Below are 18,626 nucleotides of genomic sequence, written 5' to 3' on the forward strand. Positions count from 1 at the left end.
TTTTACAAATATTTTCCCAGAATGTTGTGTGCCTTTTTGTTTTCTTAACAGTGTCTTTTGAAAAACAAGTTATTAAACTTAACGAAGTACAATTTAATTTTATCATTCATCCTTTTTCTATCCTATCTAGGAAAACTTTGTCTATTCCAAAGTCACAAAGACTATCTCCTATATTTTCTTCTGTAAGATTTATAGTTTTTAGCTCTCATATTTAGGTTTATGATTAATTTCAAATTGCTTTCTGTGTATGGTATGAGGTTAGAGACAAGGTTTATTTGTTTATTTAATTATTTGGCATATAGTTGTTCAGTTGTTCCAGCATCATTTGTTGAAAAGACCAAATTATTCACAATGAAACACCTTGACACCTTTGCTGAAAATCAACTGACCATATATGTGTATGTCTATTTCCGGACTCTGTTTTCTCTGCCGTTCACCTGTATGTCTATATGTATGCAGATATAACACTGCCTTGATTACTGTGCTTTATACTAATCTTGATATCTGGTAGATGTGTTCTCCAATTTTGTTCTTCTTTTCAAAATTATTTTGATTACTCTAGTTCCTATGCATTTCCATATACATTTTTGAAATCAGCTAGTCAGTTTATTTAAATGACTTACTAAAATTTTGTTTGAGATTATTTTGCATCTGTAGATAAGTTTGGGGAGAATTGACAGTATAATATTATTGAATCCATGAACATGATATATCTCTCTCCTTAGTTAGGTCTTCTTTAATTTATGTCAGCAATTATTTATAGCTGTAAGTACATAGATCTTGCACACATCTTATTAATTTTATCACCAAATATTTCATATTTTTGAAACTATTTCAAATGATGTAAAATTTTTAAATTGATTTATAATTGTTATTAGTGTATAGAAATTTAATTGATTAGTGAATTGACTTTACACATGCAAATTTGATATATTAATTTATTAATTTCTATAGGTTTTTGAAGACTTTGGGGAAGGACTGTCTACATTTTTCTGGGCATAGATTTACTTCTTTCTTTCCAAACTCCATTTAATCTACTTTTATTTCCTGCCTTCTTACACTGTATAGGACCTGCAATACAATGTTGGATACAAGTTGCCTTGTTACTGATCATAGGGGGAAAGCATTCACCTTTGTACCATTAAGAATGATGTTAGTTGTAGGTATTTTGTAGCTATTCTTTATGAAGTTGCTGTTCCTAATATACTGAGGGCTATTTTTTTTTCTGCCGAGAGCTATTTTCATGCATAGTTGTACATCTGTTGAGATGATCATGTAACTTTTCTATTTTAGTCTTTAATAATAAGGATACACTTTTGTACTTTTAAATATTTTTTAATATTAAAGCTACCTGGCATGTATAGGATAGAATCTACTTGGTCATGGTGTATTATCCTTTTTATATATTACTGAATTTGATTTGCTAAAGATAGACTTTTCTATCTTTGATTATGAAGGATATCAGTTTAGGTTTTTTGTAACTTTGCTTTATTGTTTTGGTACCAGGATGATGTTCTTAAATGAGTTAGGTAGTAATCTATCTTATTTTCCAGAAGTATTTGTATAGACTTAGTATTATGTCTACCTTCAAAATTTTATAAAATCATCAGCAAAGCCATCTGAGCCCAGAGTTTTCTTTGTGGCAAGGTTTTGGACTAGAAATTCAATTTCTTTCAATATTATCAGACTACTCTGGTTATTCTTTTAAAAATTTAATTTAAGCTATAAACAAAAATAGAAACAGTTTATCCATTTTTTCCACCCCCTACTGCATGCCTTTGGCAATTGCCTATCTGTTCTCTGTATCTATGAGCTTATTTTTATTTTTTGTTTTGTATTATTTTTAGATTTCATATATAAGTGAGATCTTATGGTATTTGTCTTTCTCTGTCTGACTCATTTCATATAGCATAATGTCCTCAGGGTTCATTCATGTTGTCACAAATGGCAAGATTTCATTCTTTTTTATGGCTGAATAATATTTGTGTGCGTGTGTGTGTGTGTGTGTGTGTGTGTGTGTGTGTGTATACCATAGTTTTTTTTATGCATTTATCCATTGGTGGACACTTAGGTTATTTTCATGTTTTGGTTATTGTAAATAATCCTGCAGCGAACTTGGGGATACTTACGTATTTTCAAGTTAGTGTTTTTATTTTCTTTCAATAAAACCCCAGAAGTAGAATTGCTGGGTTTTATGGTAATTCTATTTTTAAATTTTGGAGGAAACTCCATACTGTTTTCTATAGTGGCTAAACCAGTTACATTGCCACCAACACTGCACAAGGTTTCTCTTTTCTCCACATTCTCACCAACACCTGTTATTTCTTGCCTTTTTGATAATAGCCATTCTAACAGATGTGAGGTGATACCTCATTGTGGTTTTGATTTGCATTTCCCTGATGATTAGTGATGTTGAGCATCTTTTCACATACCTGTTGGCCAGCTGTATGTCTTCTTTGGAAAAATGTTATATTCAGATTCTTCTAAAATGTAGTAGAATTCTTTGTTTTTTTTTGCTATTGACTTATATTAGTTCTTTACATGTTCTGGATAATATTACCCCTTATCAAGTATATGGTTTATAAATATTTTCTCCCATTCAATAGGTTGTCTTTTTGTTGATTGTTTCTTATGCTGTCCAAAGACTTTCAGTTTGATATAGTTCCACTTGTTTTTTTGGTTGTTTTTTGTTGTTGTTGTATGGGTTTTTGTTTTGTTTTTTTGTTTGTTTGTTTTTTGCTTTTGTTGCATTTACTCTTGGTGGCAGATTAAAAATACCATTGCCAAGAACTATGTCAAAGATCTTACCTCCTATGGTTTCTTCTAGGACTTTTATGTTTTCAGGTCTTACATTCAAGTCTTCAATTCATTTTGAGTTAATTTTGTGTATGCTTGAAGATAGTGGTCCAGTTTCAACCTTTTACATGTAGCTGTCCATTTTTCTCTACACCATTTATTGAAGAGATGATCCTTTCCCCATTATATGTTCTTGGCTCCTTTGTCATAAATTAATTGACCATATACATGTAGGTTTATTTTGGGGCTCTCTGTTATGTTCCATTCATCCATGTGTCTATTTTTATGCCAATACCATACTTTTTAAAATTACTATAACCTTGTAATATAATTTGAAATCAGAGAGTGTGGTACTTTCAACATTGTTTCATTTCTCAAGATTTCTTTGGCTGTTGTCTTTTGTGATTTCATACAAATTTTAGGATTATCTGTTCTGTATGTGTGAAAAATGCCGTTGGAATTCTGATAGGAATTACATTGAATCTGTATATTGCTTTGGATAGTATGGACATTTTAACAGTTAATTCTTACAATCCATGAGTATGGAATGTCTTTCCATTTATTTGTGTTTTCTATAATTTCTTTCATTAACATCTTGTATTTTTTAATACACAGGTATATACAGGTCTTTCACCTCCTTGGTTAAATTTATTCCTGGGTATTTTGTTCTTTTTGATGCAATTGTAAATGGGATTATCTTAAATTATTAATAATTTTTAATTTCTCTTTCTAATAGTTTATTATTACTATCCAGAAACACAACAGATTTTGGGGTATAGGTTTTGTATCCTTCAACTTTACTGAATTTGTTTATTAGTTTGAATAGTTTTTTGGTGGAGTCTTCAGGTTTTTCTATATATGATGTCATGTCAACTGAAAATAGTGATAGTTTTACTTCTTCCTTTCCCATTTGAATATCTTTTATTTCTTTTTCTTGAACTGTTCTGGCTAGGACTTCCAGTACTATGTTGAATAAAAGTGGTGAGGGTGAACATCCTTGTCTTGTTCCTGACCTTAGAGGAAAAATTTTCAGCTTGTCACCAGAATATGTTAGCTGTGAGCTTGTCATATATGGCCTTTGTTGTGTTAAGTTCCCTCTATATCAGCCTTGTTGAGAATTTCATCATAAATGCATGTTGAATTTGTCAAATGTTCCTTCTGTATCTGTTGAGGTGATTGTATGATTTTTATCCTTCATTTTGTTAATGTACTCTATCACATTGACTGATTGGTAGATCCATCCTTGCATCTGCTGAATAAATCCCACTTGATCATGGTATATGTTCCTCTTCATGTATTGTTGAACTTAGTTTGCTAATATTTTGTGGAGGATTTTTGCACTATGTTCATCAGGGATACTGGCCTGTAATTTTCTTTTATTGTGGCATCCTTGCCTGGTATCAGTGTAGTGCTTACCCGTAAAATAAGTTTCCTTTTCCACTGTTTTTTGGAAAGATTTGAGAAGATTGGTATTTGTTCTTCTTTGAATGTTTGGTGGAACTCACCAGAGGAACCTGATCCTAGACTTCTGTTTGTTGGGAGGTTTTTGATTGCTAATTAAATGTCCTTACTAGTAATCAGTCTGTTCAGATTTTCTATTTCATTATGATTCAGTCTTGGTAGATTTTATGTTTTTCTCTATTTCTTTTCTTTTTCATTAATTTTTGCCATCATCTTTATGATTTCTTTCTTTATGCTGACTTTGTATTTACATTGCCTCTCCTAGTTTTGAAAGTAGAAGCATAGGTCATTCATGTAAGACCACTTTTCTTTTTCCATTATAAATCTTTAATCCCAGAAAATTCCAAAGATTTTCTGACTTCCCTTTTGATTTTTTCCTTTTTCTTATGTCATTAGGGACATGTTATTTAATATCCAAATGTTTGGGAATTTTCCAGATCTCTGTGTTATGAATTTCTAATTTAGTTTCATTCTGGAGAGAGAATACACTTCAGATAATTTCGATTCTGTTAAATATATTGACTTGTTTTATGGCCAGAATTTATGTTAGTGAATTTTCCATGTGTACTTGAAAAATAGTGTATTCTGCTGCTGTGAGTGTAATGTTCTTTGAACGTTAGATCAGTGTTCAAACATCCTATATACTTATTATTTTTATCTACTTTTTCTGTTAAATGTTGAGAGAGGAGTGTTGAAATTCCAACTATATGTGAATTAGTTTCTTTCTCCTTTCAGTTTTATCATTCCATGCGTCTTTTTTTCAGGTATTTTGAAGCTCTGTTATTAGGCACATATAATGGATTATAATGGCTTTTTGATGAATTGGTCCTTTTATCATTGTAAAATATTGCTCTTTATCTCTGATAATACCTACTGTTTTTAGTTTACCTTTTCTAATATTTAATACATCATTCCGGCTTTATTATATTCTAATTTAGGTTTATAGAGGTAGAATTTACATACAATAAAATTTAAACTTTAATTTAAAGTTTATGAGTTTTGAAAAATGTAGACATTTTTGTAAACAGCAGCATAATCAAGATAAATATTTCCATCATCACAAAAAGTTCCCTCAGGCTCCTTTGAACTCAATCCCCTCCCTTCATCTTTTGCCCTTGCAAACCATTCATCTACTTTATATTTCTACAGATTTGCATTTTCCAGAGTGCAATATAAATGGAATCAAACAGTATATAGTCTTTTGTGCCAGTAATATTAGTAATTTGTTCCTTTTTATTGCTGAGTAGTATTCCATCACATTGATGTACTATTGCTTGTTTATCCATTTTGTAGTTGATGAATACTTGGATTTTTTCTAATTTAGAGCCATTTAAAATAAGCTAAATGTGCATTCACATACAGGTCTTTCAGTACACATATTTTCATAAGGTTCTAGGCTTTAGGATGTAAGAAACAGAAATCTTCACAAAGCTCACAACAATAATACATTGAGATGGCCAGAGAATTGAAACATGGTGTTACTAAGCTGAACACATCTTCAGTGAATCAGAACCTAGAGTAAGTTCTACCTTCTGTGGACACAATCCAATAGTGGCTGATTGAACTTAAAAAATAGTTTAATAAAACCATGTTAGACAGTGGCCAGGATTTTGTGAGGTCTGGATAAAGAGGTACCAGAGAAGTTTCTGGGAATAATAATTCACCAAGCAAACTGAAGAATGAGAATAGTACAATGCTGAGGTCTGTTACCTCATGGAGCTCTTATGACATTACTGTCATAATCACACAATGTCACTTTTATTCCAGGAATTAAACCTTACAAATATTGCCAGACTCAAATTCAGATATCTCTGCCATATTTGCAAGCAAAATGAATTCTCCTCGATGCCCCCCCCCCCAACTAAGTGGCTACTACCTCAAGCTGTTCACTTCTGTCCTAAGGTTAAGCCTGATGAGTAGAGCCCTGATCACCTGCTTGTGCTTTAACTTCAGAGGAGCCAGGTGAGATAACTTCTCCAGGTCCTATTTTTCAGAGGGATAACTTGTAATATTAGAAGTTCTGAAAATTTATTAATATTTTATGAAATATTCTGATCAGCCTGAAATTATGGTAAATATCGATTGTACTCTCTTTAATATTTTTTGTTTAAATAAGACGTGTGTTCAAGGTAGAGTTCATGCTAATAGTGAAAAGAATAAGAAAAATTGCAGAGGACAGTAGCCACAGATCTGGTCCTAACAAATTTGGAATGGTGGGCAAAAAAGGACACAAACCAGAGGAAAACAGACCATAAGCCCTTTGAAGGCAGAAACTGTAATTTGCTTTGTTTTGTTTTTTGTTTGCCTTTTTTTAAACCATTATCATTTTTAGCTACATAAACAAAGTACTGACACATTATAGGTATTCATTTGGCATATGGAAAAGAAAACATGACTAAATGCAATTTCTGATTGTGAAAAATAACTGCTAGTGGGAAAGTGTTTATGTTATAAAAAGAGCTCTTTATAAAATCAATTTTATATTTTCTATTTAAATTTTTTTCTCAGTTGCATGGTATTTAAAATGTTTTAATTTAAAACAGCTATTTACACATAACTCTTCCAGATATAGTTTTTCCATAATATATAGTTTATCTTATTACTACTACTACTGAGATGTGTTATATTTGATTTAACCATATGAATGTAAGAAAGATGATTGTTATAAGATCTTTGGGAGAGTTAGGATGATTTAGTTCTAATCAAACTTGACAGAAAAGTAAGGTGGCGTTAAAGAGTAAAAAGGAAAACTAATGACAATTGAGAAGGTAGAAAATGTATCAAAAATGGTATGTATTTGTATGTCCTTTACATAATAGCATTGTTTGGAATTTTTTGCTGAGTTGCTGTGATAATCTTGAAGTTCAGGTGAACCTGCTGTGGGTTGCATAGTTCATTGACAGGCTGCTGTTATCTCCAGATCCACCATGGATCATGAGACCATGCCCCCAGCCAGTGACTGAAGGGATAGAATCAGGTTATTCTTGCCCCATGTGAGACTCCTCTAACAAGCAACTTTGGCTTGGAGATTCCCTGTCAGCCTGGCTGAAATTTTCTTAGAACTGTGTTGTGTTATGAGGACCTTCCTCTACAATCCTACCTTTCGTTCCTTTTTTCCACTGGTGTCAGACCTATTTCATGTTCTGAACTCTCCTCCAATGTATTCCTTCTCCCTTCTTCTTTATAAGCATTTTATTTCCTTCAGTAAATCTCTTGCTTGCCTCATACCCCTTGGTGTCCTGTCTTCTACACTCAGAACATCTGAAATGACACAGTTATATTAATAAGAAACCCTTCTTTTAAATTGAAAAATAAAAATAAAAATGATACCATAGGAATATTTGTTGGGTTAAAGTTTTGACTCAACCACACCTTAAAAAGCTTAACGTTTAGGCTTACCAAGGATAGAAATGATATAACAGTGTCTTTACCTGGCTTATCATAAATCTTAGCATCATAAATAGGAGGAAATAACCAATATAAGGAGTCATCATTAGCCCTGCAAGCTCATAAATAGAGTCAAATAACATATATCATTCCAGCAGTAAAAAAAATAATAGTGAGTAATTTCTTTTATGAAAATTAGGGCCTTGTTTATTATGGGCAGTTTTTATAAGATGTTTATGTGAGTTAGATTTCTTTTAAGATAACAGAGTAAGGAGTGATAAGAATGATCTGAGCCAGGGGTAATAATCTGGAAGCTAGAAGGCTAACTTGGGCCAGAAGATCTGAGCGGGTATATGGGAACTCCCTACAGTTTCTGCTCAGGTTTTCTATAAAACTAAAACTGCTTTTAAAAATATAAAGTTCATTTTAAAAAGCTAATGATTATGAATGTCCTTAAAAAGAGCTAGCCGGGTTAGAGAGACTGAACCCAGGTCATTTATCCATGGTACCTTACCTAAGCTACCTCCCTGGCTCTCAAGATATTATAATATAAAATGGGCCTTCAATATGCAACTTGGTTGGATCAGAAGATTTTAGAGAAAGATGGTTCCTTCAAGCCTGGATGAACTGGTTAGGTTGAAATTTTGGAAGGCCATGAAAGCTAGACCAAAGAGGAAAATTGTCACTGTGGTTGTGATTGTCTTGGTAAACAGGGGGAAGCCAAATGTTTTGAGTGCGAGAATGATATTTAAGGGCCAACAGTAAACACACACAAAAGAATAAAACATTACTAGAATAAAAGGCAAAGTTGTAAAGCAATTTTAAAATGGCCTTTAGATTTGCTATATTGAAACATGAAGGAAAATCGTACCAAAAAAAGATGGATTTTATAGCATGTTTGGCTGTATCTGGCCATAATAGCCTTTAAATTCATGACTACTGGATGAACCAAGAAGCAATGGAGCTATTCAAATAAAAAAAGGAGAGTAAGGCTGGTTAGTTTTAAGTTGTCTAGAAACTACTAGACAACTAGAAGCATCTTCCCTCTATTGAAAACCAAACTTCCTGCTTAAAGAAAATATGTGAGAGCTACAGAGATTTCACATTTCAATTCCACAATCAGTCTTTTATTTTCCAGAGTTGGAACTCATCATTAAACCTTTGCTTTGGTAACTATTAAGTAAGGGGGGCTGTTCTGAGATTGTTAGGAGGGGCAGTGCAGGGGTGACTTTGAGACAGACATCAGTTATCTTGGCCCCAGTCATACAGACTGACATTAAATCGCTCCATGATGACCCAGAGGATAGCGATGTTCACTGTAGCTCCAGGTCCTACTTCTTGCTCTGTACCTTTAAAGGTGACTAAAGATAAAGAGGAATGTAAAATCCACCAAACGAAAAGGAAAAGGAGAAAAGCAATGTGAAACCTGTGGAAAGGGCAGATAGGAGATCCTCTCAAAGATGAATTTGTTATGAGATTCAGATTTATGGTTGAAGTCAGTAAAAGCCCACAAGGGGAATATGCAGTAAGAACATTGATAATAAACTCATTAGAAATGTCTCCAAAGAATGTCTGAGTAGCGATTCTAATTCTGAGGATGCACAGGTATCATATTAGCTTCAGATGTGGGGCAATATGTAGGGCATTTGGGGAGTTACCAAGGGAAATTAGATGACAGCTATTGGAAAGAAATTGCTATAGGTAAACCAAGGATTGAGAATAGGCGCATGCAGATCTGAGATTAAAAGTTAACACTGCAATCTATTGTATCCGGTATGATATAGTCTCTGTAAAATCTTTTCCTTTATCCTAATACTTAAAGCAAGTTTCTTATTTGGGAGACTGATAACCCTGTGTTGGTCACAAGTATTTGTAGGCTAGCTCCAGATTTCATGCAACCACATAAATGTTTCTTTCTATTGATGAGAGAGTTAATTGCATAGAGGAGTATGAAGCTGGAGGAAAACAAGCACATTAACTAATACCAGGATATGGTTATCATTTTTTCTAGTCTGTACATTTTTAATGGACAAGACCGTAAAAGAGAGAAAAAGAATTCTTCAGCTATAGAGAAAAATCTCAATCTTCAGTTTCATAGATTCTTTTAAGTAGCTGCTTAGTTTTAACCTCATGATTTCCTAGCTTTCTTTTCTCATCAATTTTTCTTAGTTTTTGTTCCAGTTTTTAAATACGTTTTCTTTAATTTTTTCATGGAGTTTATATTCCACTCCACCACCAAGCGTTCTTACCTCTCTGCCTTGCTGCTTTTTTCTTACTGCAATTTCCCCTCCAAACAGGGAATCTTTAATTAGTTTGGAAATATTAGTAGAAAGGAGTAGGAAAAGGAATAGTGGAAATGCAGTTCCAGGACCACATTTTCCCCCACTGTAATTTGCTTCCCTTAATACTCCTCCGTTTTCTCTAGGATCTTAGTTGCGCCTGCTCTAAAATATAACAACTCTCAGACCATTTCCTTTATGCCAAGCTGCTCAAGACAACTTGTCAAAACTCACCTTAAACTATTTGGATAATGATTGTGGGACTAACTCCCTGCCCGCTCCCACTTTCATGCCCACCACAAGGCAAAGTTTATGTGTGTTAATGATCACAAGTACTGTTTATATTGTGTCTTCGCTCCACTGAGCCAAGTACTTTGAGTACCCCTTGTACATTCTTGTTTTTTGGTCTGTGGTAGACAAAATTCTAAAGATGTCCATCCAAGAATCCCACCCCCTAGTTATTTAAAAAATATGAATCTAAGTACTGCTGCGAAGGGGCTTTAGAGATGTAATTGAGGTCACCAATCAGCTGACCCTAAACTAGGAAGATTATTCTGCTGAGTACAATGCAATCATTAATGCAGCCTTAAAAGCAAACAAGAGAGGCAGAAGAGTCAGTCAGAGAGCTGTGGCAGGATAGGAAAACAAAGGAGATTGGAGACAAAAGGAGAAATCAGATTTGAAGCACGAGAAAGATTCTACTCATTGTTGGTGGCTTTAAAGATAGAGAAAGAAGGATATGAGCTAACAACTGTAGGCAGCCTCTAGAAGCTGAAAATGACCCCTGGCCAAAAGATAGCAAGGATATGGGGACCTCTATGCTACAACCACATGGAACAGAATGCACCTGAGAGAATGCAGCCAATTTGAGTGAGTTTGTAGAGGGATCCATTTCCAGAATTCCCAGAAAGAAACACTTTGATTTTGACCTTATGCAACTCAGAGCAACTACGTTGTGCCCGTGCTTCCAACCTATAGAAACTGTGAAATAATAAATTTGTGTTGTTTTAAGTAAGTGTGGGGTAATTTGTTACAGCAGCAAGACAGAATAAGATGAGTTAAGTGAGCAGAACATTACTACTAAATTTCTATTATATCCAAGTATTTGTGCTAGCTGCTAGAAGGAATGGAAGAACAAAGGATAAAGATAGTCTTTATCCTTTCTGTGCTTTTATTCTAGTGGTTGGGACATATCTATATATGCATGCACAGATATATTCAAATATATCATGTCATTAGCTAGTGATGATGTACTTGCTAAGTGTTGAGAAAGGAAAAGGCTAGGAAACAGAATAACTTGAGTGGTTGTCCTTCCTCTGTGGCTAGGGCAGGCCCTTATGTTTTGCTTCTACTTTTGCCTGAGAAATCTAGTACTTCTGTTTAATTTATTGGGTTATGTCTAAAATGTCTTAATTAACATGGTAAATGTATGCACATATTTTTAAATTCTTATCATAGATCAGAAAAAACAAAGCTCTTTTTTATTTCCTAAAGATCAGGCACACTGAGATCTCCTGGTCAAGCAGAGTGTTAAAATGCTTAGTGTTTCTCCGATCAGGGCATTCATAGAAGCTTTGAATTTCAAGTTATAGTTGAGCTATTAAGTTCAAATTACTTTCAGTTGGTGACACATTCTCCTGTAATTTCTGGAATAAACCAATATCTTTTTCTAATAGATAAAATTTATATGTATATATTTTATATATATAAATATTCTTATATATTTATATATAAATTATATGTAGTCATTTAATTTTAATACTTCTGAAATGTAAAAATTTTTGTTGAAAATTTGTTCTTCATACAGACAAATAAAAAGATGATTTCTATTCTTTTTTGGTATATATATATATATAAATGGCACATATGTGCACAAGCTTATGTATGTATAAGCACACATATACATATATAAGCATATATATACATAATGCCTTTTGGGAGGACAATCATGAGCTTCTGAAATGAGCCTCTAACTTCAAACATGATAAAATCTTATCTAAAATCTCTTTAACCTTTCCAGTTTGAACCAATGTGAACTTTCTTCAACCATATTTTTTCCCTAAAAAAACTGGCTGCTACAGGCAGGTTCTTGTGTTCTAGATCTACTCACCACTGGTGCCTTTCCTAGTAACATGAACTATTCCACGACTTCAGTATTATGTGCCTTTGGGTAAAAGTCAATGATGCTGTTGATTAAAATTCAGGTATCATAGGGGCGCCTGGGTGGCACAGCGGTTAAGCGTCTGCCTTCGGCTCAGGCATGATCCCGGCATTATGGGATCGAGCCCCACATCAGGCTCCTCCACTATGAGCCTGCTTCTTCCTCTCCCACTCCCCCTGCTTGTGTTCCCTCTCTCGCTAGCTGTCTCTCTCTCTGTCAAATAAATAAATAAAATCTTTAAAAAAAAAAAATTCAGGTATCATAGAGCTAGGATAAACTTAACTCACTAAAAGCAATGATTCATTACCTTTAGTTAATTTATAGGGTTATTTATGAAATTTGGAACAGATAAGTTTTCAAAAAATTAATTCAACTACAATTACATAAGCTGCACAAATCTTAAGTGGAGAGGTCGATCAATCATTACATTCATATGCATCCATGTAACCAAAAAAGGTACAGAACTTTTCCAGCATCCCAGTAAACTCCCTGATGTTCCCTTCCAGTCAGTACCCTCTCTCGGAGTTAATCACTCATCTGATTTCAATCACACAAAAAAAGTGAGTTTTGCCTCAGAATAGATTTGAATTGAAATTGGGATGAGGGAACTAAGAAAAATGAGGAGGACAGGCTTGGGCAGAGGTTCCTGGGTACTCAGGTATGAATCTCAGGTGAGGAAAGAAAAAATAAAAGACAATTATTGCCTACTTTCCTGCTCCAGAGTGGCAGGGGAAGTCTCAAATAACAGAGGTGGGAACATTTTGCAAAGATCACATAAAGATATGTGAAAGATACAAAACATTGAAAGATAGAAGACCTATATCTCCAACTTGCAAATAAATTATATCCCAAAAGCTCATTTATAAATTCATCACTGGGAACTTGGAACCTACTTCCCCATAGAAGCAATGTCATAAATGTCATAAATGATGGTTGGGATCCCAGGTTACTCATATAAGCCTAATATTAAGCATAATGTGTCTGAGACACTGCACATTTAAAATGAAAAATAGGTTCAAATCCACAAAACACATAATTAAGCAAAACAGAAAAAAATGAATAATTATTTCTATTTATCTTGATGTTGGTACTTTAGAAAATCCAGGTTTAATTAGAGGAAGTATCTGACATTAATTTATTTAGGTTTTGAAAAGATTTCAGGGGCACTTTCAAATGCTTTAGATGATGTTTTTCTTTATTTTTTCTATTTTTACTCTGAAAATATCACTTCTTGTTACCCTGATGCAGGTGACTCTCTAACCCTAGCCTATAGTCATCTACCACTTATGACCAATAGCTAGTGGCTTAGGCAGAGACTTTAGTAAAAGGAGAAATGATACGAACATTTTCTTCCTCCTATTCAAAATCTCCTTCCTCTCCAGAAAAGAATTTGGAAGATGGGATTGGGAATTATGCCTTGAAGATCCTCCAACTACACAGGGACTCATTGATCAAAGGCCCCAATGTTGTGCTCAGAAATATACCAGTGTATTTGTGCTGAGGTTATGGTCCTCACACAGTACTCCCAGCCTATGACTACACACAGTTAAGGCACTCATGATCCTGGCAGACAAGCAACAGCTCTGTTCTGATGGCTGACTTTGGCTAGAGGACGCCCTGATGGCATTGCTGAACCTGCTTTAACTGTAGCTCAGAGGAGGAGCTTTCACCCAGCCTTCCCTCCCTCTTTCCTTCACTCAGGCTTAGACTTGCATTATCCTCTGACAGCACTTTCCCAGTTTTCTTTTACAGTGTTTCCCCTAATTTTTTTTTTTATTCTATCTTAGCATCTGCTTCTCAGAAGACTTCCCAGACTAACACAGACATACTGTCTATTTAAGAGTTGCACTAAGCCTGGGTTGGGGGGAAGGGTGTTAAGAGTATGCAAGTTGGGAGTAGAATAATAGAAACAAGAAGTATATGTTCAATAAGGCTTTAAGAATAAAAAGTGTAAGGCAAACCATAAGACAGACTTTTTTTTTTTTAAGTTTAAATTCAATTAGCCAACATATAGTACACCATTAGTTTCAGATGTAGTGTTAAATAATTCATCAGTTGACACACTCTTAACTACAGAAAAACTGAGGGTTGCTGGCAGGGAGGTGGATAGGGGATGGGCTAAATGGGTAATGGGTATTAAGGAGGGCACTTGTGATGAACACTGGGTGTTATATATAAGTGATGAACCACTAAATTCTACTCCTGAAACTAATATTACACTATGTTAACTAACTAGAATTTAAATAAAAACTTGAAACAACAACAAAAGTAAGTTACAAATATTCTTCTCCAAAAGAAAAAGACTAAAAAGTGTAAGGAATCCTGGGGTGCCTAGTGGCTCAGATCATGATCTCAGGGTTCTAAGATCGAGCCCTGTGTTGGGCTCTGTTTTGGGTATGGAGCCTGCTTATAATTCTCTCTCTCTCCCTCTCCCTCTGCACTTTCCCCTCCCTGCTTGCTCATGCTCTTTCTCTCTCATTAAAAAAAAAAAAAAAAGTGTAAGGAATCCTTAGGTGTTCTCTTTCATCCAGTCTAGAGAGTTAGGAAATAGCCAAAGATGGAAGCAGAAGAAAACAAAGCAAACAGAAATTAAGAGTATGAATTTAAGGGATATATGCCCCATTGTATTGTCTGCCAGGAAATTAAGAAAGGCACTACATTTTATAATTTAACATTGGGAGCTACCCCTAAGCCTGTGAAAGTCAAAGTTTACACCTCCTTAAGTATTATATTTTTCTTCAGCTTTAAATTCCCTGACTTTGGGTAAAGTGCTCAGCTCTGATGGGAGTATGTATGTCTCCAGGCACTGTGGTCTCTTTTTATGCCACTGTAAGAACTTAGCATTATAAAAAATACCCAAGAGATATGCTAATAAGTCAGTATGAGAAATAAAATTAAATCCTAAAAAAACTCTATCAAATCTAAAAGCAATCAAGAAAAGAGAAAGAACAAAGAACAGATAGGATGGGGCGGGGGGAGCCAAGACAGTAGAATTAAACCCAATCACTTCAGTTGCATCAAATGTCAATAGTCTGAATATTGCAATCAAAAGCAGAAATTGTCAGAATAAATAAAAAACAAGACATAAGTATATGATGTCTATAGAAGATACAGCATAACAATCAAAACACAGGTGAGTTTTAGGACAAAATATGAAAAAAAATACATACCATAGAGAATAGTCATAAGAAAACTGGGGTGGCTATATTGATACTAGACAAAGTTGGCTTTAAGACCAAGAATATCAACAGAGATAAAGAAGAAATCTGATAAAAGGATAAATTAATCAAGAAGACTTAATAATCCAAAATGTTTATGCACCTAATTAAAGAGTTCCAAAATAAAATAGACCAAACTGAGAGGTCTGAAAGGAAATAAACAAGCCTACAATTAAAATTAGGAACTTCTGCATTCCTCTCTAATAGAGAAACTAACAGAACTAACTAGTAGGAGAAGTACACTGAACATCATTAAGGATATAGAAAATTTGAACAACTCTATCAAAGAACTTGAACTAGTTGACACTTTTAGAACGTGATTAAAAAATTCCCCAAAAATGTAAAAAGCTGAGTATAAGGAATACAGTCAATGATACAGTCGTGATGTAATGGGACAGATGGTAGCTATATTTGTGGAGAACATAACATAATGAATAAACTTGTTAAATTACTAAGTTGCACACCTGAAACTAATATAACATTGTGTGTCAACTATACTCAAAAAAAATTAAGAAATTTTAAAAGACTAAAATCTTTGATTTTACAGTCTCTAACTGTAATGACATTAAATTAGAATTTAATAAAAATAGATTACCTAGCAAATCCACCAATATTTGAAAAATCAACAATACACTTCTAAAATAGCTGATGTATCAAAAAATTACAAGAGAAAGTGAGAAAAGTTTTCTAACTGACTGATAAAGAAAACATAGCATATCAATTTTGTGAGATATAGCTACTGCAATGTTTAGAAGGAAAGTCATAGATTCAAATGCTATGCTATTTTAGAGAGATGGGAGGTATAAAATCAATAATCTGCAATTTTGCCTTAAAACGTTACAATAAAAAGCAGAGTAAACAAAAAGGAGGTGGGAGGGAGGAACTGATAAAGAGAAGAGTAGAAGCCAATTAAACAAAAAGCAGGAAAAAAGTAAAAAATAATATATGAAACTAAAAACTTGTGTTTTGAAGAGATCAATAAAATTAATAAAGCTTCAGTTAACCTAATCAATGGGAACAAAAAGCAAGAAGACACCAATTTTCAAAATTATAAATGAAAGAGAGTATATCACTAGAGATGTTACAGACATTAAATGATAATAAAGAACAATTATGAATAACCTTATTCTAAAATATTTGATAATCTAGATGAAATTAAAATTTATTTAAGGACTCATGAAATTTATTAATCTGGCCCAAGAAAATGTAGAAAAATCTGAATAGTCCTACATATATTTGAAAAATTGAATTCATCATTAAAAAGATCTCACAAGGAAAACTTCAGGTTGAGATTGCTTCAGTGGTGAATTCTAGCAGACATTTAAGGAAGCAACAGTAACACATAAACTCTTGCAGAAAACAGAGGGAGAGGCATTATTTTCCAACTCATATCCTGAGGCCAGTAGTACACTGACACCAAATCCAAAGATATCACAACAAAAGAACACTACAGATATATGTCCCTCCATGAACTCAGGTGTGAAAAATTCCTACAAAATTTTAAGAAATTATACCCAGTAATATATAAAATGGATAGCATACCTGACTGAATAGGTTTTTCCTAAGGAATACAAAGTTGACTTAACTTCCAAAAAAATCAATCATTGTAATTTAGCACATTAATAGAATAAAGCAATAAATGTATATGATAATTTCAATAGTTGTAGAAATTGCATTTCTAAAATTCAATACTCATTCTTTTAAAAAAATTCTAAATGCTCAGCACAAGAATAGAAGAAAACTTTAGCCTGATTAAGGGCGTCTCTAAAGAACTTATAGCTAACATTATACTCAACAGTGAAAGGCTCAGTGATTTCCATTTAAGATCAGGAGCCAGGAAATGTTTTAATCAACATTGTAGTGTCAGTTCTATCCAGTGAAATTTGACAACACAAAGAAACAAAACATCATAAATATGGAAAAGGAAGAAATAGAACTCTCTAAAGAGGACATGATTGTGTACATAGAAAAATGTAATAAACTACTAATATGCTACTTAGACTAGTAAATGAATATATCAGGGTTGGATATGCAAAGTCATTATAGATATTGGTATATCTATATCTGTATTTTATATATTTGCTATGAATAATTAGCAAAAGAAAAGCAAAAAATCAACTCCACTTAAAATGGCACCAAGAAAAATAAAATACTGAAGAATAAATTTAGAATTTTTTTTACATGACCTGTAGACTGACAACGACAAAACATGACAAATGGAAAAAAAGACCTAAATTTCTCAAATACTATACAAAATCCATGAACTATAAAATAAAAAATGGACATGATAAAAATTTAAAAAAACTTTTGCTCTTTTATATTTTTTAAAGATTTATTTATTTCTTTTAGAAAGAGAGAGCAGGAGCGGGAGGGGCAGAGGGAGAGGGAGATAGATTCCCAAAGCAGACTCTATGCTGAGTGCAGAGCCCCATGTGGGGTTTGATCTCACAACCCAGAGATCATGACCTGAGCCAAAACCAAGAATCGGATGTTTAACCGACTGCACCACCCAAGCACCCGAACTTTTGCTATTTTAAAGGCAATTAAGAAAATAAAAAGGCAAGCTACTGACTGCGAGAAAGCTTTCACAAAACCTATATCTGACAATGGGCTTAAATCTAGGATATCTAAATAATATATATTCCAACTCAATAGTAAGTTAAACAATACTATTTAAAATGAGCAAATGGTTTACGAAGACACTTCATAAAAGAAGATATACAAATGGGCAATAAGCACATAAAGAGGTGTTCAAGTCCTTAGTCATTATAGAAATGCAATTTAGACCAAAATAAGATACCAATATATATCCACTAGGCTAAAGTCAAACAGGCTGACAATACTGAGTGTTGTCAAGGATATGGAACAACTGGAACTTTTATATCTTGCTGGTGGGTATCCAAAACAATAGAGCCATTGTGTAAAACAACATGACAGTATTATGTGAAGTTAAATATATGCTTCCCATGTGACCCAGAAATCCCACTCCTAGACCTCTACCAAAGAGAAATGAAAACATGTATTCACAAAGATTTCTATCCAAATCTTCACAACAAAATTATTTATAATAACATAGAATTAGTATTACTATGTAGTGGAAGTAAATATTTGCAATACAGATAACTCATAAATAACATATCCAGAATATGTAAAGAACTCATATAAAATGATAACAAAAAGACAAATAACTGAATAAAAATGGTCCAAAGACTTAAACAAACATTGAAGAAGTGAAAACTTTAATGTCCATAAAGCACATGAAAAAATGCTCAACCTAATTAGTTAACAGGGGAAATGCAAATTGAAACCACGATGAGATACCAT

The sequence above is a fragment of the Ursus americanus genome, chromosome 4 (genome assembly GCF_024610735.1).
Source record: "Ursus americanus isolate L20-20 chromosome 4, mUrsAme1.1.p, whole genome shotgun sequence".
Lineage (NCBI taxonomy): Eukaryota > Metazoa > Chordata > Mammalia > Carnivora > Ursidae > Ursus > Ursus americanus.